The sequence below is a fragment of the Hermetia illucens genome, chromosome 2 (assembly GCF_905115235.1).
Source record: "Hermetia illucens chromosome 2, iHerIll2.2.curated.20191125, whole genome shotgun sequence".
Classification (NCBI taxonomy): Eukaryota; Metazoa; Arthropoda; class Insecta; order Diptera; family Stratiomyidae; genus Hermetia; species Hermetia illucens.
Window position 1 is genome coordinate 97819647 of NC_051850.1, and position 20365 is coordinate 97840011.

Consider the following 20365-nt stretch of genomic DNA (forward strand, 5'->3'; position numbering starts at 1 on the left):
ATTTCTAAGAGCAGGCATAAACCAATAGCCATTCACAGTAACACCATTGTAATTCAACCGAAATACAAAATAGGCCCCTTGCATCTAAAAACTGCCTTGCAGTCCATCTCTCCCGCTGAGAATTTGAACGGTCTGACATCGGAAATCCAAAGTAAAATTAAAGAATCGACATTCAAAACTCGGGGGCTCCTGCCACAAACCATGGTGGAATAGTGATCCGAAAACGCTGTTTGTAGAGAGAACCTACCACAGTAATGCCAATCATAGCAACTTCATGTCCTTTTCGGCTGCAAATAAGAAATGGTTACAAGCGGTGAAGGTGGCTAAGAAAAGAGCCTGGGTAAAGTATTCTGGAAAAGCATAAAAAATTTAAAAAAATTTCAAGACGAAGAAACCAACAACCGGGGTTGGAACTCTGAAAAAGACCAGAAATGCCTAGACTTTCTAAGCACAAGCTGCAACAACCCAACTTCAAATAATTTTACATCCCACTTACTATCGCCATCGCTGGAACAAAATCTTACTCCTGAGGAATTCGCTCTGGTCCTCAACAAACGGAAAAAGAATTCCGCACCGGGCAACGACCAAATTACGTACACGTATATCCAGTGGCTAAACCCATCGGTAAAATCTGCTCTGTTAACCTTCATTAATGAAACTTGGCTAAATCTAAACCCTCCACAGGAGTGGTCTGTTATTAAGATAGTTCCCATACTCAAAATAAACAAAGACCTGTCAGACTTTAAAAACTTCAGACCCACATCCCTGATTAATGTTTTCGCCAAAATCCTCAACAACCTTATCAACAATAGACTAAACCATTTCATTCAAGAGCACAAAATTCTCCCTCCCAACAGCCATGCCTATCAGAGCGGATTATCTACTGTGACATGTCTAAATGGCATTCTTCTCTCAATCTCTATAGCCAAAGCAAACAAACTTCAGGCTCAAGCGGTAGTTCTTGAATCTAAAATGATCTTACATAAAATACCAGTCGAAATCATTAAATGAATCTCAAGGCTCCTAGCTAACAGGAAACTAATCCTGGGTGATACAAAGGTGAATTACCAATGATATACCGCAAGGATGTGTATTGAGCCCCACACTATTCAACATTTATACGGCCCCACTTCATAAACCAGTCGACCCCAACATAGAAATCTACCAATATGCTGAGGATTTTTTCGTATTAGCCACTGGCAAAATAATTTCGGAAACTGAAGCCTCAATTAAAGCCCAAGCAGTAGCCCTCATTAAATCTTCATATAAATCCGGACAAATCAAAATTCATCACCCTCAAAAGAAACAGTAGTACACTACACCCCTTGAACCTTGGCAATGTTAGCATACAGCAAGTCGAAAAGATAACTTTCCTAGGCAAGACAATTAACTCATCCTTAATACTAAAAGATCAAACAATGGACACCATCACTAAGGCGAAAGAAGCTGCTAGAGTCATCAATTTCTCTACTGGGGCCTTCCTCCTGAAAATAGGATCGTCGCATCTGTAATACCTCCCAAATACCTAAATAACAAAATCACCTCAATAGCGGCCACAATCCTAAAAAGATGCTTTGGGGTTACCAAAACTGCTCCTCATCTGTCCACCTTTGCTCTGGCAACTGAACCACCGCCCCATCTCAGAATAACGATTTTAGCAACTAAGGAGCTATTAAGGCTTCATGCAAATCGACCTCATGTCTTTCGGAATGCCCAAAAGAGTGCAGATGCTAAAAATGGCCTCTCTGCAACTTACAAACGTTTCTCTCACCTTTTTGACCTCCTGAAGGCTGACAGAAAATCAAGCCCTCCACATACCCTACAAGTAATTATAACTCAGGCGACAGGCAGAAACATTCCAAAAACGGCGTTAGCAAACAAGATCAATGCCACCATATGCAACTACAAATCCAGAAACTTTGAAATATATGCCACTGATGCCTTTGTCAGAGGAGGCGATGTAACCATTGCAGTGGTCAATGATCATGCTGAAACGGTGGGCAACACAAGCTAAACCAAATCACAACGTTATCAGCAGAACTCCAAGCGATAGATCATAAGAAAGTGGTCATAATTACGGACTCCTTATACGTGTGCCGGATCCTGGGTAAAGAGTCTACCGCTTCCTACATGGTCAATGAAATCCACAACAACACCAAATACATGAACTGCGAAGAAGTAGTCATAATGTGGTGCCCGGCAAGGAGCGGCATCAAATTAAATGAAAGTGCACATTTGGCAGCTACTGAAGGCCAGAATAGCGCCGCTTTGATGAACTGTCACCTAGCGCCCATTGATATAAACCTTCTGGTGGCCAACCAAATAACAGAGGAGTGGGGCGCAATCTATCAAAATGACATTCGCTCCAGAGGGAAATTCTTTGCAAAAACTTTTCCTAATGTACCTATAAAACTTCCGAAAGACCTATCCAAACAAAGTTGTCGCAGATAAAAACTTCCAACAGAATCATGTCAGGTCACTCCTATAATAAATCATAATAATAATAAATATAAATAAATAAATATATAAATAACAAGTCGGGAAACCGGAAGCTGGACGCTTCAGGTACGAAAGGTTTTGTGTATTTCTTAGTACGTAGCACGTAATATATCCATATATTATGTGAGAGTATCCACCTTCGGGTGATATTGACATTCATAGTCTTCAGTTTTCAAAGAAGCAACAAATTTTAGGTATTATAACTTTGTTAGTAATAGTGCGATTTCCACCAAACTTGGTAAGATTATGCTCTATATTATAGCCTATATCACTGCAAAATTTCATGGCACTAGGATGAACTTAAGGGGGGTTTCTAACCAATTACAAAAAATTGTAGTAAGATACTATTATTAACTTTATTTGAACAGATATCGGCATGGAAGGTATTTCGGAGCCCAGGCACCATATAGTGGCAGCCTCCTGATTTTTTTCAGATTTTTCGGTTTGGTAGTTTCTGAGAATGGCCCCCTTAAAGAAGTGATCACTTTCAACCCCCCGCGCTCCCCACCCTTCCAATGAATGTCAAAACTAAGATCGGCTTTGAAAAGTACTAATCGAGACCTTTAATTTGATACCTCACGTGACTATATTCGATGAAAAAAAATTTTACACCCCCCTTTTGCATGTATGGGGACCCCCCCTTAAATTCGACGTAAAAGAATGTAATTCACTGTATGCGTGAGCGTTCACAGTTCCCACCTTTCTACCAAATTTGGTCTCAATCGCTATAACCGTCTCCGAGAAAAATGCGTGTGACGGACAGACAGACAGACAGACAGACAGACAGACAGACAGACAGACGGACAGACAGACAGACAGACAGACAGACAGACAGACAGTAAACCGATTTTAATAAGGTTTTGTGTTTACACAAAACCTTAATAAAAAACTCCGCCGAAGCCGGTCCCAAGCCCGGTTGTGAAAGGAGGAGGGATGGATAGCTTCAGTCTGAATGGCTGTACGCCACCGCAGCGTCTCAGGGGGTAGGTGAGGAAAGTGCAGGAACTTTGCAGTCTTGCAGATTACTCACTAAGGAAGCAATCTACACACCTGGCAGCTAGGGATAAAATGCACCACCAAAAATGAGAAGAAGGAGAAATTTAAGGTCTGGTACGGATAACCGGCGGGAGTCGTCTGACTTGGTGACTGGGTCGGGCTCTCGTAATGGACAGTACGGCGTCGAAATCGCTAGTCGCGGGGTGGTTCGACATCTAGGCGCCACGACGATCAGGAGCACAGCTCCGCCTGCTGCAGCTGCTTCGCCACAATCTGTGGCGACTACTTCAGCAGATTCGCGAAGGAAGCGGATGAAATGGACTGAAGAAATGAACCTCTTCATCATCCGCTCCTACTACGAAATAACGGCGGGGGCAGGTACAACATCTTACCGCCCCTTGTTGCACCAGAGATTCGTCGAGCGTTTCCCGCAATTCGCGCACGTGACTGTGCAGCGAGTCGCAGACCAGTAACCTTTTTTACTCGCAGCGACATAATCCCGGTCACCATCAGGGAACGTGTTCGACTTGAAGTCATCGGGGAAACTGGTGACCGAGAGTCAATGGGGGCAGAGGCGGCGGCATCAACAACACCACGCCGCACTGCAGGCAACAGTTTCAGTACTCGCCGAAGCACTCTTTTTCACCATCCAGCTGAGGTTTCCGCTGAGGTTCGGAACGAATTCCAAAGAGCGTGTATAGAATTCTCGGATATGGATCCTTTGCATAGACCACGCATTCCCAGGCTCTATGCATCTCCAGCAACTCCGGGAATTCTATCAAATCAATGATGAGATTGCGTCTCGACTGTGTGCTGATATGTCGCTACTGCAACTACAATCACTTGTGTATTGTGGTGCAGTTGCGGCTATCAGATTGCACGGTCAGAAGATTCGCTTTCGAGTGATTGGTTTGAGTGACAAAAGAGATCCACCATGGAAAATTCGTTTGGAACGTCGGCGGGACTCACTAAGGCAGGACATTGCTAGACTGATTCAGATCAGCACTGGCAATGCCAGCCGACGGGTGAGAAACAAAGTCCAGAGGGTTTACCGGAACTATGCCATCCCCTGCGAGACACCCGTTGTTGAAATTCTGGACACACTAAAACAGAAACTTTCTGTCATATACAGTCGGTTACGACGAAATGGCGAAAGTTATTCCAGACGTGTCCAGAATGCAACATACGCGAGGAACCAGCGGAGCTTTTTCAGATCTCTCAACGAATCCCAACAGAGCGCCCAGACAATACAGTTCTCGGTGACGGAAGCGAAAGAGTATTGGGGTGGACTTTGCGGGTTACCTGCCCACCATGCTGAGCATGCTGAGTGGATCACCGCCGAAGACACCCGCCATGCCAATACACCTGGCATGAATTTTGCGGATGTTACCGAAGAGGAAGTTCGACGAGCCATAAACATCTTGAAGAACTGGAGGGGCCCAGGTCTGGATCGGGTGCAGAATTTCTGGTATAAGAAATTTACCAGCGTACACAGTTGGTTGGCACGCAGTATAAATGAGGTCATGAGTCGGGTGGAGGAATTTCCAACTTTCCTCACTGCGGGGATTACCTACCTTATCCCTAAGCAGGACACGGTGCAGGACCCCGCAGACACAAGACCGATCACTTGCTTACCAACCCTCTACAAAATTCATCACGTCCATTATTAGTGGAAGGATCAATGCGCACCTCGAGACCAACAACATTCTGTCCGAGGAGCAGAAGGGCTGCCGAGTTGGGTCAAGTGGTTGCAAAGAGCAACTCATTATCGACTTGGTAGTTGTAGGACAAGCAACTAGAGACCAAAGAAACCTCTTCAGTTGCTATATCGATTATGCCAAGGCTTTTGATAGCGTTCCGCATACCTGGCTAATCGACATCCTACAACTGTATCGCATTGATCCGAAACTAATAAAGTTTTTGGCGACAGTCATGGACGGGTGGCATACCACCTTATCAGTCCGTACATCGGAGGGTGCTAATACCTCAGAGCCCATCCGTATACGGAGGGGCATCTTCCAGGGGGATTCGTTGAGTCCCCTTTGGTTTTGTATGGCACTGAACCCCCTTTCATGGCTACTGAATGATGCTAGAGGGCATAGTTTTGCACTAAAGTATGGCCTACGTGCTAAGTGCGAACAGACACACTTGATGTACCTAGATGACATCAAGCTGTATGCTGGTACTGACAACCATCTGAGAAGTCTGTTGCGAATAATAGACATGTTCAGCCGTGATATCCGGATGGAGTTTGGATTAGACAAGTGTCGAATCCAAGCCATCCAAGGTCATCACGAGCCGCATGCCGGACATGGCATTGGTGACCTCCACATCGAAGCTATGACCGAGACAGACTTCTACAAGTACCTAGGAATTCTGCAAGGAACCCATGCTCGAGTTGGTGATCTGAGGGATGCTCTGCTGTCCGAATTCCTGCGACGTGTAAAGCTGGTGCTGAAATCGCATCTCTCGGGGAAGAATAAAATAAGCGCGTTGAATGTATTCGCTATCCCTTCACTGGCTTATGCATTCGGAATATTGCCGTGAACGAAGACCGACCTGGAAAACGTCCAGCGGCGGATACGGACAACTATGTCTAAATTCTGAATGCATCCCCCAAAGTCTGCCGTGGAGCGGATGAACCTGCCTCATGACATCGGAGGTGGGGGCGTGGTTGACGTGGCGGCACAACATCATCGCCAAGTCGACTCGCTGCGCGCTTATTTTTACAGCAAAGAGCAGGCGAGTCCCTTGCATGCGGCTGTCTGTAAGGCAGACTGTGGACTGACTCCACTTAACTTGAAGGATCGATCTTTCTATCTTCTGAGTGGGGTGAAGTCGGACCAAGAGCGGATCGATGAATGGAAGTCGAAGGCAATGCACGGTAAACACGTGAATTGTCTTTGGCAGCCATTTGTCGATTTGGATTTGTCGAATAGATGGCTGTGTTCTGGGGAGCTCTTTGCTGAGACGGAGGGGTTTATGTGTGCCATTCAAGATGGCGTGGTCGCCACCCGAGCTTACAAAGAGCTCATCATGAAAGAACGGGTGGAGAACGACCAGTGCAGAATGTGTGGTTCGGCGTTAGAGACGTTCGACCATCTCATTTCTGGCTGTACTGTTATGGCACCGGTGCAATACATCACCAGGCATAATGCTGTATGTAAGGTTATCCATCAAAACCTTGCATATAAGCATGGGCTGATCACGGGAACATGTTCGGTTTACCGATATGAGCCGCAAGCAGTACTTGATAGTTCTGCTTACAGCATGTATTGGGACCGGCAAGTTCTGACTGATCGCCATACCGCACACATCAAGCCTGACGTACTGTTAGTTGACAAGATGGGTCGCTCCGCGTATACTATTGATATTGCTATCCCCTATAATAGCAACATTGAACGGAAATACGTGGAGAAGAAGGTGAACTATGAGCCATTGGCTCGGGAAATCAAAGAAATTTGGCGTCTCGAGCGGGTGGTTGTAGTTCCCATAATATTGTAAGCTACAGGTATTGTACCTAAATCCCTGACGGCTTCGCTTGGTGTCCTGGGACTTTCGCACAGTGTGGTTCAAATCATGCAGAAATACACCATTCTGCATACGTGCTCGATGTTGCGGAGGGTACTCGACGGATTGTCCCACTGACCTACCACCGGCCATCACCACCAGCGCCCCTTTAGTTTTTAAGTAGGTAGGATCGTCCGAGCCTAAATGCTTAGCACTTGGTGCTAGTATTAGGTAAAATCCGGCATCTGCCGAGATTGTCATAACTCGTATAATAATAATAATCGTTGGCGCAACAATCCATATTGTATCAGGGCCTTGAAGTGTGTTAGAGCACTTCAGTCATGACCGTAACGGTACACTAGGAGACAATGTGGTCAGCATTGTGCTCGCCCGAGATTACTACCCTGATTTGACTCAGGTACTCATTCACAGCTGAGTCGACTGGTATCCGACGTCAAATCACGATGCAAATTCCACCAGTGAGATTTGAACCGCGACCTTCCGTATGACAGCCTAGTGCTCTAACCCCTGAGCTATCCGGACACAATAAATCATGGCTCAAAAAAATTAAAATCATAAGAAATGACAGTTGCAATACATGCAAAGTGCAGGAAACCTCACATCCTCTTCAAATGTATTAAGTATATCCAAATCAGAAATAATTTTAACTGGGATAGATCCATCAACTCTGTAGAACACCTGCTTGCAGAGGATCTAAATAACACCTACTACAAATTATCATTTTCCTTGAACAAGCTGAAATAAAACTTTGGCAGTTAAATAAAGCCTAGGTAAAAGCCTACCTCTTTACAGTTATAAGTCAGATAATATGCAAAAGAAATTCTACTTCATACTACTCAATCACTTGAACATAACGGAAATTTACAAAGCAATATAAGGCTCAGTAGCCCATATTTTTGGAAGTCATGCTGACAACGGCGAGTTGGAGGAGTTCTCTGTGCGGCAAACGATGGAAAAACTGTTGGAATATGGGCAATAGTTGCACCATCTGTTCATCGACTTTAAAGCCACCTATGATAGTATAGCCAGGGTAAAACTGTACACGGCCATGAGAGAATTCGGTATCCCGACGAAATTAATAAGACTGACTAGGCTGACCCTAACCAATGTGCGAGGCCAGATAAAAGCAGCAGGATCACTCTCAAGACCATTCGACATCAACAACGGTCTACGACAAGGGGATGCGCTATAATGCGTCCTCTTTAACCTGGCCCTCGAGAAAGTGATCCGTGATGCTGAGGTAAATGCAAGAGGTACGATCCTCTTCAAGTCCACCCAACTACTGGCCTATGCTGACGATATCGACATCATGGGAAGAACCACCCGAGACGTACAAACTGCCTTCATCCAGGTCGAGCAGGCGGTAATCGGCGCGAGATCTTGGGCTGCACATCAATGAAGGCAAGACAAAATACATGGCGGCAACGTCAGCACCGAATACGAATCAACCAACAACATCAAACCGCACTGGTCAAACACAAACACGAAGAAGAATAAGGATAGGAGAATACAACTTTGAGACCGTTGACAATTTCTCCTATCTAGGGGCGAAAATCACAACCGATAACAACTACGATGATGAAATCCGCGCACGGTTCTTGTCAGCCGACAGAGCCTATTTCAGCTTACAAAGACTGTTCCGCTCGAAACGTCTCACCATAGGGTCAAAGCTCTTACTGTACAAGACTATGATCTTGCCAGTCCTCATGTATTCCTCGCAAGCTTGGGTTCTTAGCAAGAAAAATTGCGAACTCTTGGCCGCGTTCGAGAGAAGAATCCTCAGAAGAATTTTTGACCCCCTGGCATGAGGATGGACGATTCCGTAGCCTACATAACGACTAAATCTATGAGCGGTACCATGACCGTCCGGTTGTGCATAAAATCCGGTTGAATAGGTTGCGGTGGGCGGGTCACTTAATCCGTATGGATGAGGATGATCCAGCCTGGAAAGTCTATAAGGACAATATTTATGGTAGAAAAAGAGGACGGGGCAGACCTTGCCTAAGATGGAGCGATGGCGTAGGTCAGGACGCTAGACAGTTTTTAGCGATATCGAATTGGTGGACCTCGGCGCGAAACCGGGATGTCTGGAGTTTCTTATTAAGGTGGGTCTAGGCCGGATACCGGTTGTTGCGCCGTTGATGATGATGATGATGCTGGCAACATAGACAACAGTCTAGTCAACCGTGTCATAGAGTCATCGTAGGTGGTATCTGGTGTCATATATCGTTAGCCTGCCGGGACAACGTGGGACAAATCAAAAGCACACGCACACACAGACGAGTTTTTCGAAGGAGTTAAGATATTTTGGATCGCTATAATCGATCTGATCCTCATTTTTGAGTAAGTCTGTTGGCAGTGTCACTATTTTTGCGTAGTTTTGGATAAATTTTCTATGGTATCCGCTGATTCCTAGGAAACTGCGAATTTGTTCCCAAGTTTTAGAAATTTTATGTTTTTTTATGACTTCAATTTAATTGGATTGGGTTTTATACCGTCCGAAATTGTGACCTAGAAATTCAGTTTCTTTTGCGAAAAATTTGCATTTGTCAACCTGTATTTTCAGGTTGTGTTCCTGTAATTTTTGGAAAATTAATTTAGTACTGTTTTCCATCTCTTGTATGGAGGTGCCAACTTCATTTACCATGCGCTGAAAAGTAGCAGGTGCGTTTTTTAAACCGAAGGGCATCCGATTAAATTCGAAGCGTCCTTGAGGTGTACTGAAGGCTGTTTTGAACTTGTCTTTTTCTTCTATTTCAATTTGATGGAATCCTTTTGCAGGTCCAATGTACTGAAACATTGTGCCTTTCCGAGTTTATCAAGCAGGTTTTCTATATTTGGAATCGGAAATTTGTCTTCGAGAGTTATTTCGTTTAATTTGCGATAATCGATTAAGATTCGCCATTTTTGTTTTGAATTATCAAGTTTTTTGGGGACCGCCTAAATTGGACTATTGTAAGGTGATTGACTTTTCCTGATAATGCCTTGTTGCATTTCGGTTATTTATATGTTCACTTCCTGTTCATGGACAGGCGGGAATCTGTAAACGTTTGTATAGATGAGTTTGTCTGACGTTAAGTCTAATTCGTGACGGGTTTGGCAGGTTGCTGTAAGTAAATCTCCATCTTTATATATATATATATATAATTTTTGATTTTTTTTAGGATTCTGATGAGAGACTCTAGGTTCAAATTTTTGGTATTTTTGTTCAATAGCGGGTTCCATGACTTCAGCATTATTCATCTCCTCTGGTGGAGCGTAATTGATAGGGATTCTGGTTGGTCCTATTTGTAGCTATTCAAATCCAGAGATATTGCTGCATTCAGTGGATATAGAACGTTTTGTCCTATTATAGCTTTGAAAGATTTGTTTGAAAAATTCATTATGTTCCGTAAGATTTTGTGATCTTCTGGCATTTGAAATTGTTTTCGCATGTTTGTCTTGATTTTGTATGTAACATTGTAGTTTCCGCCTAATCCTGCTATTCAGATCGGAATGACAAGTTTAATTGTTGGTAGATTTTGAAGGCAATTTTGATCGAGACTAGATGTTGTTGCTCCTGTATCTATCAGGATTGGAATTGTTTCACCATCGATTGATAAATTTATTATAGGTAGAGGATTTCCGAGGCAAATATTTAAAAATTTTGCTCAGGTTGTATGGTTTGTGTGGACATTTTGAAAACATAACTCATGGCCTTCGGGTCTAAGTTTGGCCTGGGATTTTATCCTGAATTATATTTAGGATTGGTCAGGACGTCAGGAGTTTCTGACCTATTAGTTTCATTTCTTTTTCGAGAATGGTAATTGGATTTATTGTAATTCTTGGGGTTTATTATGATTTTTGTTTCTTTCGAAGTGATTTTCTGCTGTCCCTGTTTTGTGGATATTCAATGTTTTGATTGTTGTATTTGTAATAACTTTTGTTGTAGTTTTTTTTATTTTGATTGGGGTTTCTCTGATACCTAGTGAATGGAAATTCTCCTTTCATTGCAGTAGCAGCCACTCCGTCAATGGTTTCTTTGAGGTAATTGTAAGCTTCAATTAAATTAGTTGGTTTCTTCGCGTCTAGAATTTGCTTAAGACGATTTTGTCTGAATTTTTATGATTGTGGATGATAGAGTCGAGTTGATTAGGATCCTGCTCATATTTAAGCGAAAGGAGATTTTTGATTTCCAAGAGTTTATGATATAATTCATGAATTGAATGACTTCTATTTAATTTATGGTTAAAATTAGTTATTCTGTGTAGTCTTGCGATGATTGAGTTGTAAGATTCCGATACGCCAAATTAGTTTTTAAATGCTGCTGCAACGGAGAGCCATCTTTTGTCTGGGAAACTTAAATACGCTTGTAAAGCTCTGCCTTTTATTTGCTGAATTATTATGTCGTAGACGAACAATCTTTTCCAAAGGGTGCTAATGCTAAGATTTTGTTGACATGTGATATCCATGTAGTCAACATGTCCTTTTCGCCATCGAATATTGGTATATTTTCCGCTCGTCGAAGAACTTTGTTATATGGAATTGCGAAGGGCTGGACTTCTTATCTACTAACACTTGGTCCTTGCTGTGTAACCATTTTGTTGGGTGGTTGTTTTCAAAGGTTTTACCTAAGGCCTCTGGTTCCTTAGTTATTTACTTTGCGGTGTCAGTACGAATGTCTCCAAAGTTGAGACACTGTTGGATACTCGTAATGAACTGCAGTTGTTCTGGATTTATAGATGAACTGATTTTAGTGCTTCCGTAGGCGTACTCGTCCCACCGGTAGCGTTCTATTGTCAGTTTTTTTTTCAGGATCTGGTGATGACTTTGCAATATATCACTTTCACTATTAATGTTACTTGTTTTATGATATATTAGCCAACTCAGTTTGTCCTGGTTGGAGGAGAATTCTCTCAAAATTCGTCCTATGAGGCGATGATAGCCTCTTTAAGGTTTTGTGTAAAACAAAACCTTATTAAAATCGATTCAATGTCTGTCTGTCTGTCTCTCTGTCTTTCTGTCGGTCACACGCACTTTGCTCCAAAACGACTAAACCGATTCGAACAAAATTTGGTGAACAGATGGGAACTATGAAATCCCACGCATACAGCGAGTGGCATAAATTTGCGTGGAGTTTAAAGGCGGGCTCCCCATACATGCAAAGGGGGGATTCAAAAAATTTTTTCACCGGATATAGCTGTGTAGGGTATCAAATGAAAGGTCCCGATTTGTACTTTTCGAAACTGACATTAGTTTTGGCATAAATTGCAAAGTGCGTGAGTAAGGAGGACATGACTCACTTTCGGAAACAACCCAACCCAAAAATCCGAAAAAAATCAGGGTGATGCGCCTAGATGAAATCTAGGCCTCAAAATATGTCCCATTCCGATATCTGCTCAAATTAACTTACTAATAGTATATTACTACTTTTTAGAAATATACTGGAAAACCCCCCTTAAATTCATCCTAGGACTTCCGAATTTTAAACCAGCATAGAGGACAATATTTCCTATATACTTGCTAAATTTCGTGGCAATCCGGTTATTACCGCCAAAGTTATAGCAGTTCAAACTTAGCCATTTCGTGCGAATTTACTGCTTCCAAAGTCATGTAAATCAGATGCTGACGTCATAATTCATCATCATCAACCGCGCAACAACCGGTATTCGGTCTAGGCCTGCCTTAATAAGGAACTCCAGACATCCCGGTTTTGCGCCGAGGTCCACCAATTCGATATCCCTAAAAGCTGTCTGGCGTCCTGACCCACGCCATCGCTCCATCTTAAGCAGGGTCTGCCTCGTCTTCTTTTTCTACCATAGATATTGCCCTTATAGACTTTCCAGGTGGGATCATCCTCATCCATACGGATTAAGTGACCCGCCCACCGTAACCTATTGAGCCGCATTTTATCCACAACCGGACGGTCATGGTATCGCTCATAGATTTCGTCATTGTGTAGGCTACGGAATCGTCCATCCTCATGTAGGGGGCCAAAAATTCTTCGGAGGATTCTTCTTTCGAACGCGGCCAAGAGTTCGCAATTTTTCTTGCTAAGAACCCAAGTTTCCGAGGAATACATGAGGACTGGCAAGATCATAGCCTTGTACAGTAAGAGCTTTGACCCTATGGTGAGACGTTTCGAGCGGAACAGTCTCTGTAAGCTGAAATAGGCTGTGTTGGCTGACAACAACCGTGCGCGGATTTCATCATCGTAGTTGTTATCGGTTGTGATGTTCGACCCTAGATAGGAGAAATTGTCAACGGTCTCAAAGTTGTATTCTCCTATCCTTATTCTTCTTCGTGTTTGTGTTTGACCAGTGCGGTTTGATGTTGTTGGTTGATTCGTCTTCGGTACAGACGTTGCCACCATATATTTTGTCTCACCTTCATTGATGTGCAGCCCAAGATCTCGCACCGCCTGCTCGATCTGGATGAAGGCAGTTTGTACATCTCGGGTGGTTCTTCCCATGATGTCGATATCGTCAGCATAGGCCAGTAGTTGGGTGGACTTGAAGAGGATCGTACCTCTTGCATTTACCTCGGCATCACGGATCACTTTCTCGAGGGCCAGGTTAAAGAGGACGCTTGATAGCGCATCCCCTTGTCGTAGACCGTTGTTGATGTCGAATGGTCTTGAGAGTGACCCTGCTGCTTTTATCTGGCCTCGCACATTGGTCAGGGTCAGCCTAGTCAGTCTTATTAATTTCGTCGGGATACCGAATTCTCTCATGGCCGTGTACAGTTTTACCCTGGCTATGCTATCATAGGCGGCTTCAAAGTCGATGAACAGATTGTGTAACTGTTGTCCATATTCCAACAGTTTTTCCATCGTTTGCCGCACAGAGAAAATCTGATCTGCTGCTGATTTGCCTGGAGTGAAGCCTCTTTGGTATGGGCCAATGATGTTCTGGGCGTATGGGGCTATCCGGCCTAGCAAGATAGTGGAGAATATCTTATAGATGGTACTCAACAACGTGATACCTCTATAATTGCTGCACTGTGTGATATCTCCCTTTTTATGTATGAGACAGATAATGCCTCGTTGCCAATCGTCAGGCATTGATTCGCTGTCCTATACCTTGAGCACAAGTTGATGAACCACTTGGTGTAACTGGTCGCCTCCATATTTAACCAATTCGGCTGTAATTCCACCGGCTCCTGGCGACTTATGATTTTTTAGCCGATGAATTGCACGGACTGTTTTCTCCTAAACTTGGTGGTGGCAGTATTTGTCCGTCGTCCTCAGTTGGCGGGACCTCCAACTCGCCGATGTTCTGGTTGTTCAGTAGCTCATCAAAGTACTCAACCCATCGCTCTAATATGCCCATTCTCTCGGAAATCAGATTTCCATCTTTGTCTCGGCAGGATGAGCATCGAGGTGTATAAGGTTTCATCCTGCTGACTTGTTGGTAAAATTTCCGCCTACTGTGCCTGGTGCGGTTGCTCCCTGTACTTTTCTAGTTCACAGACTTGTTGGTTCTCCCAGGTTTCCTTTTTCCGTCTGTGAAGTCGCTTCTCCGCTCGACGGAGTTTGTAATAAGTCTCTGCGCGTGCCCGCGTTCTTTGAGAATGCAACATTACTCGGTATGCGGCATTCTTCCGTTCCGTTGCTTGCTTACATTCATCGTCAAACCAGCCGTTCCGACTCCTTTTGCGGCTGGGGCCAAGTATGTTTGTGGCCGTATCCATGATAACGTTCTTCAGGTGATTGTGAAGATCATTTGTTGATGCTTCATCTCCACGTCCTCTGTTGACTGCGGTTATTGCAGCATCCATTTCCCTCTTATAGGTGTCGCAGAGGGTTGCGTTGTGGATGGCTTCAGTGTTCACTCTCACCTGATTGTCAGAGGGGATTCTAGGTGGTATTGTTATTCGAGCTCGGAGCACCATGCCAACGAGTCTATATTGGCCCCCCCTATATGTTCTGACATTCATCAAGGCTGTCATAATTACCCGGAATAATTGACATTCCCGTGAAATATTAAAGTCGCATTTATGAAGAATCTATTTATCTGCAGCCGTTTTCAAGGTTTTGTGTAAACACTTATGTGAAATCTAATCTTCCAGAGATGTCCCATTCCGGTATTTGCTCAAATAAATTTACTAATAGTATATTATCAACCTTTAGAAATTGACTAAAAAGGACCCCTGAAGTTCATCCTAGGTATACCAAATTTTGCGCCGACAAAGAGGACAGTCTCGTGCATACACATGCCATGACAATCCAACTATTAGTGGGAAAGTTATAGCAGTTAAAACTTATCAATTTCGTGCTAATTAACAGTATCCTAAGCCATACAAATAAGACGCTGACGTCGAGAATAACGAGAATAATTGAAATTCGATAGAAATATTAAAAGTCCATTCAAGAAAAATCTAATTCTCCCTAGCCCTTTTTAAGGTTTTGTGTGAAACAAAACCTTATTAGAATCGAGACGGTGTCTGTCTGTCCGTCTGTCCGTCTGTCCGTCTGTCTGTCTGTCTGTCTGTCTGTCTGTCTGTCTGTCTGTCACACCCGATTTATTCGGAAACGACTAGACCGATTGTTACGAAAATTGGTGAGAGTATGTAATCTGGTGATCCCTTTACATGCAGTAAGTGGCGCCATCTTGTGTTAAGTTTAAGGGGGGGCTCCCGATACATGTAAATGGAGGGTGCAATTTTTTTTTTACAGAATGTAGCCGTGTAGGGTATCAAATGAAAGGTCTCAATTAGTACTTTTCGAATCTGGTTCAATATTTGATATTAGATGAAACGTAGGGGAGTGAGGGTTGAAAAAATGACCCACAAAAAGTGTAACAGGTCTCGTTCTCAGAACCTATCCAACCGAAAAATCTGAAAAACATCACAGTGGTGCATCTCTACGAAATCTAGGCCTCAAAATATATCCGGTTCCGATATCTGCACAAATAAAGTTAATAATAGTATATTTCCACATTTTAGAAATTTACCCGGCACCCCCCTTTTGTTCATCCCAGAAGTACAAAATTTGGCATCCGTGTAATGAAGAACATAGTGCACAGTTTGGTCAAGTTTGAAGAAAATCCAATTATTATTAACAAAGTTATAGGGGGTGAAACTTTACAATTTTTTGTGAATTTCGTGCACTCTACAACCTGCATGACGTCATCATCACATATCAATTCGTCAATACCACAACGAAATGAGTTTTTATGAATTGGGTCGGAGAGAATTATTTTGTTTTAGTTTTTTAGTTATTTGTCAGCCAGACATGTGTGTATGTAGGTATATAATATATGCGTGCTAAAGAACTTTGCGGGTAGTGCCTAATTCAAATAGATATAAGAAGTAAATCGGCAATATGGGTACGATCAATTTATATATGTGCATATATGTGTACAGTATTCGGTAATAGGCAGTTTGTTTGTTTAGGGTGAGCGTGATATCTATGGCTGTAATATGTACGCATGTCTCGTAGTTTGGAAAAATATGAAGGATTATGTTGGATTTGTAGCTATATACGGACAGAAAAATGTGCGTTGAAGTTTCTCACATAAGCTGAACACAAAACCTTTATACCCGAAGCGCGAGCTTCCGGTATTCCAACTTGTTTATATTTGATGTTGGTTGAATTGTTGGCATTTGCTAATAATATTAAACTCAGAGCGTGAAGCGTATGAGGTTTACCATTACCAACACAGGGCTTTCCATCAAATAATTTATTTAAATCGCTTTTTAGAAAATAGAGGGGAATGGAATTTTTAGCTATATTACACGGAGCTGCCGTGCACTCGTCGCTCCTCACATCTTTTTTTTTTTCTTCAGCCTTCAGTTCACAAGCGGGGTCGGATCGTCGTGATCGGTTTCGTCATTTTATTTTATCAAATGCCTGATCAGGATGGAGTCGCGAGACCTCTAAATCCCCATCCAGCGTATCAAACCACCATTGTTTTGACCGGCTTTTTGGTTGCTTACCATTGCTTTCGATGTTCTGATCAATACTGGTTGTTGAATTCTCGTTAGTGTAAATTACGTGACCACATCATCGAAAACGCCTCTCTTGCAGTTTTTCCACGATCGATGCAAACCCATATCGATCGCGGATATTCTCATTTCAGACGTAATCAAAACATGTCACGCCACCAGTGCAATGCAACATCTTCGTCCCCATTACCGCAAGACGCCGTTCATTGTCCTTTATAGTCGGCCAACACTCAAAACTTATAGAGAGCAGTATACGGACGACATTGCAGTAAATTTTAGATTTGGGAAGTGCGCTGACACGCCGATCACAAAGAACACCAGTTGGGGAATGCCACTTCATCCAGGTTGTATTAATGCGTGGAACAATTGCATTACGCAGTTCTTCATTGGCTGATAGCATTGACTCGAGATATTTAAATCGCTGAGTTCTGGCAATGGTAGTAACCTGCCCTTCGAGATATTTAAATCGCTCTGTTCTGGCAATGGCAATGGCAGTAACCTGCCCAGAACTGAGCGATTTCAATATCTCGGGTCAATGCTATAAGCCAATGGAGAACTATGTTATGCTCCTCACATAGGAAAGCACAAAACCTTTTATACCTGAAGCGTCAAGTTTCCGGTTTCCCGACTTGTTTAGATTGATTTGACCCGAATTGTTTTAAAATTCTGGAGTCTGGGCGTTGCAATACCCTTTTATTACGTTTGTTAGGGTGAATGGAATAACAATTGGTGTGACCGTTTGTTTGCAGATTCCCGATCGGGTTTGTTATTTATAAGTGTTCCTCGCCGTGTCCTCAAGATCGAGTCAGGCTTAGCGGAATTTTTTATATTTACTAAGTGACGAGCGAAACTGACTGCGCCAGTTACAAGTTAGTTTGCCACGATCTTTAAAATAAACAAGTCGGAATACCGGAAGCTCGTGCTTCGGGTATAAAGGTTTTGTGTTCATCTTATCTAAGAAATTTCAACGCACATTTTTCTACCCGGATAGCTGAGTGGTTAGAGCGCAAGGCTATCGTACGGAAGGTCGCGGTTCAAATCTCACTGGTGGCAGTGGAATTTGTATCGTGATTTGACGTCGGATACCAGTCGAATCAGCTGTGAATGAGTACCTGAGTCAAATCCGGGTAATAATCTCGGTCGAGTGCAATGCTGACCACATTGCCTCCTAGTGTACCGTTACGGTCTTGAATGAAATGCTCTAACACACTTCAAGGCCCTGATCCAATATGGATTGTTGCGCCAACGATTATTATTATATAGCTACAAAACTACGAGACATACGTACATATTACAGCCGTAGATGTTACACTCACCCTAAACAAACAACCTGCCTATTTTCGAATACTGTACACATATAGGCACGTATATAAATTGATCGTACCCATATTTCCGATTTACGTCTTACATATATCTATTTGAATTAGGCACTACCCGCAAAGTTCATTAGCACTCATATATTATATACCTACATACACACATGTCTGGTTGACAAATAACTAAAAAACTAAAACAAAATAATCCTTTTCCACCCAATGGATACGAACTTATTTCGTTGTGGTATTGACGAACTGATATGTGATGACGACGTCATGCAGATTGTAGAGTGCACGAAATTCACAAAAAAATATGAAGTTTCACCCCCTATAACTTTGTTAATAATATTTGGATTTTCTTCAAACTTGACCAAACTGTGCATTATGTTCTTCATTATAATTTTGTACTTCTGCGATGAACATAAGGGGGATGCCGAGTAAATTTCTAAAATGTGGAAATATACTATTATTAACTTTATTTGTGTAGATATCGGAACCGGATATATTTTGAGGCCTAGATTTCGTAGAGATGCACCGCTGAGATTTTTTTCAGATTTTTCGGTAGGATAGGTTCTGAGAACGAGACCTGTTACACTTTTTGGGGGTCATATTTTGTGCCCTCACTCCCCTATGTTTCACCCAATATCAAATATTGAACCAATTTCGAAAAGTACTAATTGAGACCTTTCATTTGATACCCCACATGGCTACATTTTATTAAAAAAAATGTTGCACCCTCCTTTCACATGTATGGGGAGCCCCCCCTTAAACTTAACACAAAATAGCGTCAGTTGCTGCATGTAAAGGGAATGGCAGATTACATATTCCTACTAATTTTCGTGACAATGGGTTCAGCCGTTTCCGAATAAATCGGGTGTGACAGACAGACAGACAGACGGACAGACAGACAGACAGACGGACAGACAGACATCGAATCGATTCTAATAAGGTTTTGTTTCACACAAAACCTTAAAAAACCAGAAAACTACTTGGGGTAATTAAGCTTTACTTTGTGCGTTGGTAAATGCGCTTTCCGTTTCTTAGCTACTTCACATTCGAATGCTCTCTGGATTTTTACCAACAGGGCTCCAATTGATGTTGCTTCTGTGGCCAATTTTAAATGGACCAGAAATCGTGGTATTCAGGGCCTGTAATTCCATGCGTTACACCGATTAAACCAGCTATTCACCAACTAGAAATTTGGCTGAATAAATTGAGCAACACAATAGATTGGAGGGCCAAAGTGAGAACATACACTAAATTGGTGTCACTATGGATGGGTGAAAATTGTTTTACTTTTGGTGGGAAATTCTATAAAATCACAGCAGGAGTCTCCATGGGCAACCCAATGTTACCAATGGTGACGGAAATGTTTATGGCATATGTACGCAATCATTGAAGAAAAGGGGATAATGCCGAGGATTTGGTTCACATATGTCGATTATATATTGGCCATAGTGGAAAAGGACAAGGTCGAGAACACGTTAACAGAAATCACTAGGATACACCCAAAGATCCAATTCACAATGGAAAAGGAAGAACATAGATCTCTACTCGAATTCGAGATGTACAGGAAACCAACGGCAACCCAAACTTCGGCTCATACCGCAACACAAAAAAATGGCTGCCTACAATTCAATGGTACACCGGGTCTGCACATACCCCTTAAACAAGGATGGCTTCCATAGAGAAAGAATGTTCATACTTGATACAGCAATCAAGAACGGTAACACGGCCGAAATAGTCGAAAAACTGATTAAGAGAAAGCAAATCCAGGTATGGAAGAACCAACATTCAACATTCTTCGAACAAGAAAGCACTCTAGCCGATACAAAATGGGTGAGCATACCATTGTCCAAATACTTTTATAGAATAAAATCCTTTCTAGGAAAATCCAATATAAAAGTGGTCGGATCAAGCAGAGACGCAACCCTCAAAAGACAATTAGGGAGCGAAAAGGACCCATTAACGGAGGAGGAAAAAAGTGGGATTTACAAGATCAGCTGCAATGATTGCGAGATGGTCTACATTGGTGAAACAAAACGCCTCATCACGACTAGGTTCCAAGAACACCTAAAGGAAGTAGAGAAGGGAGA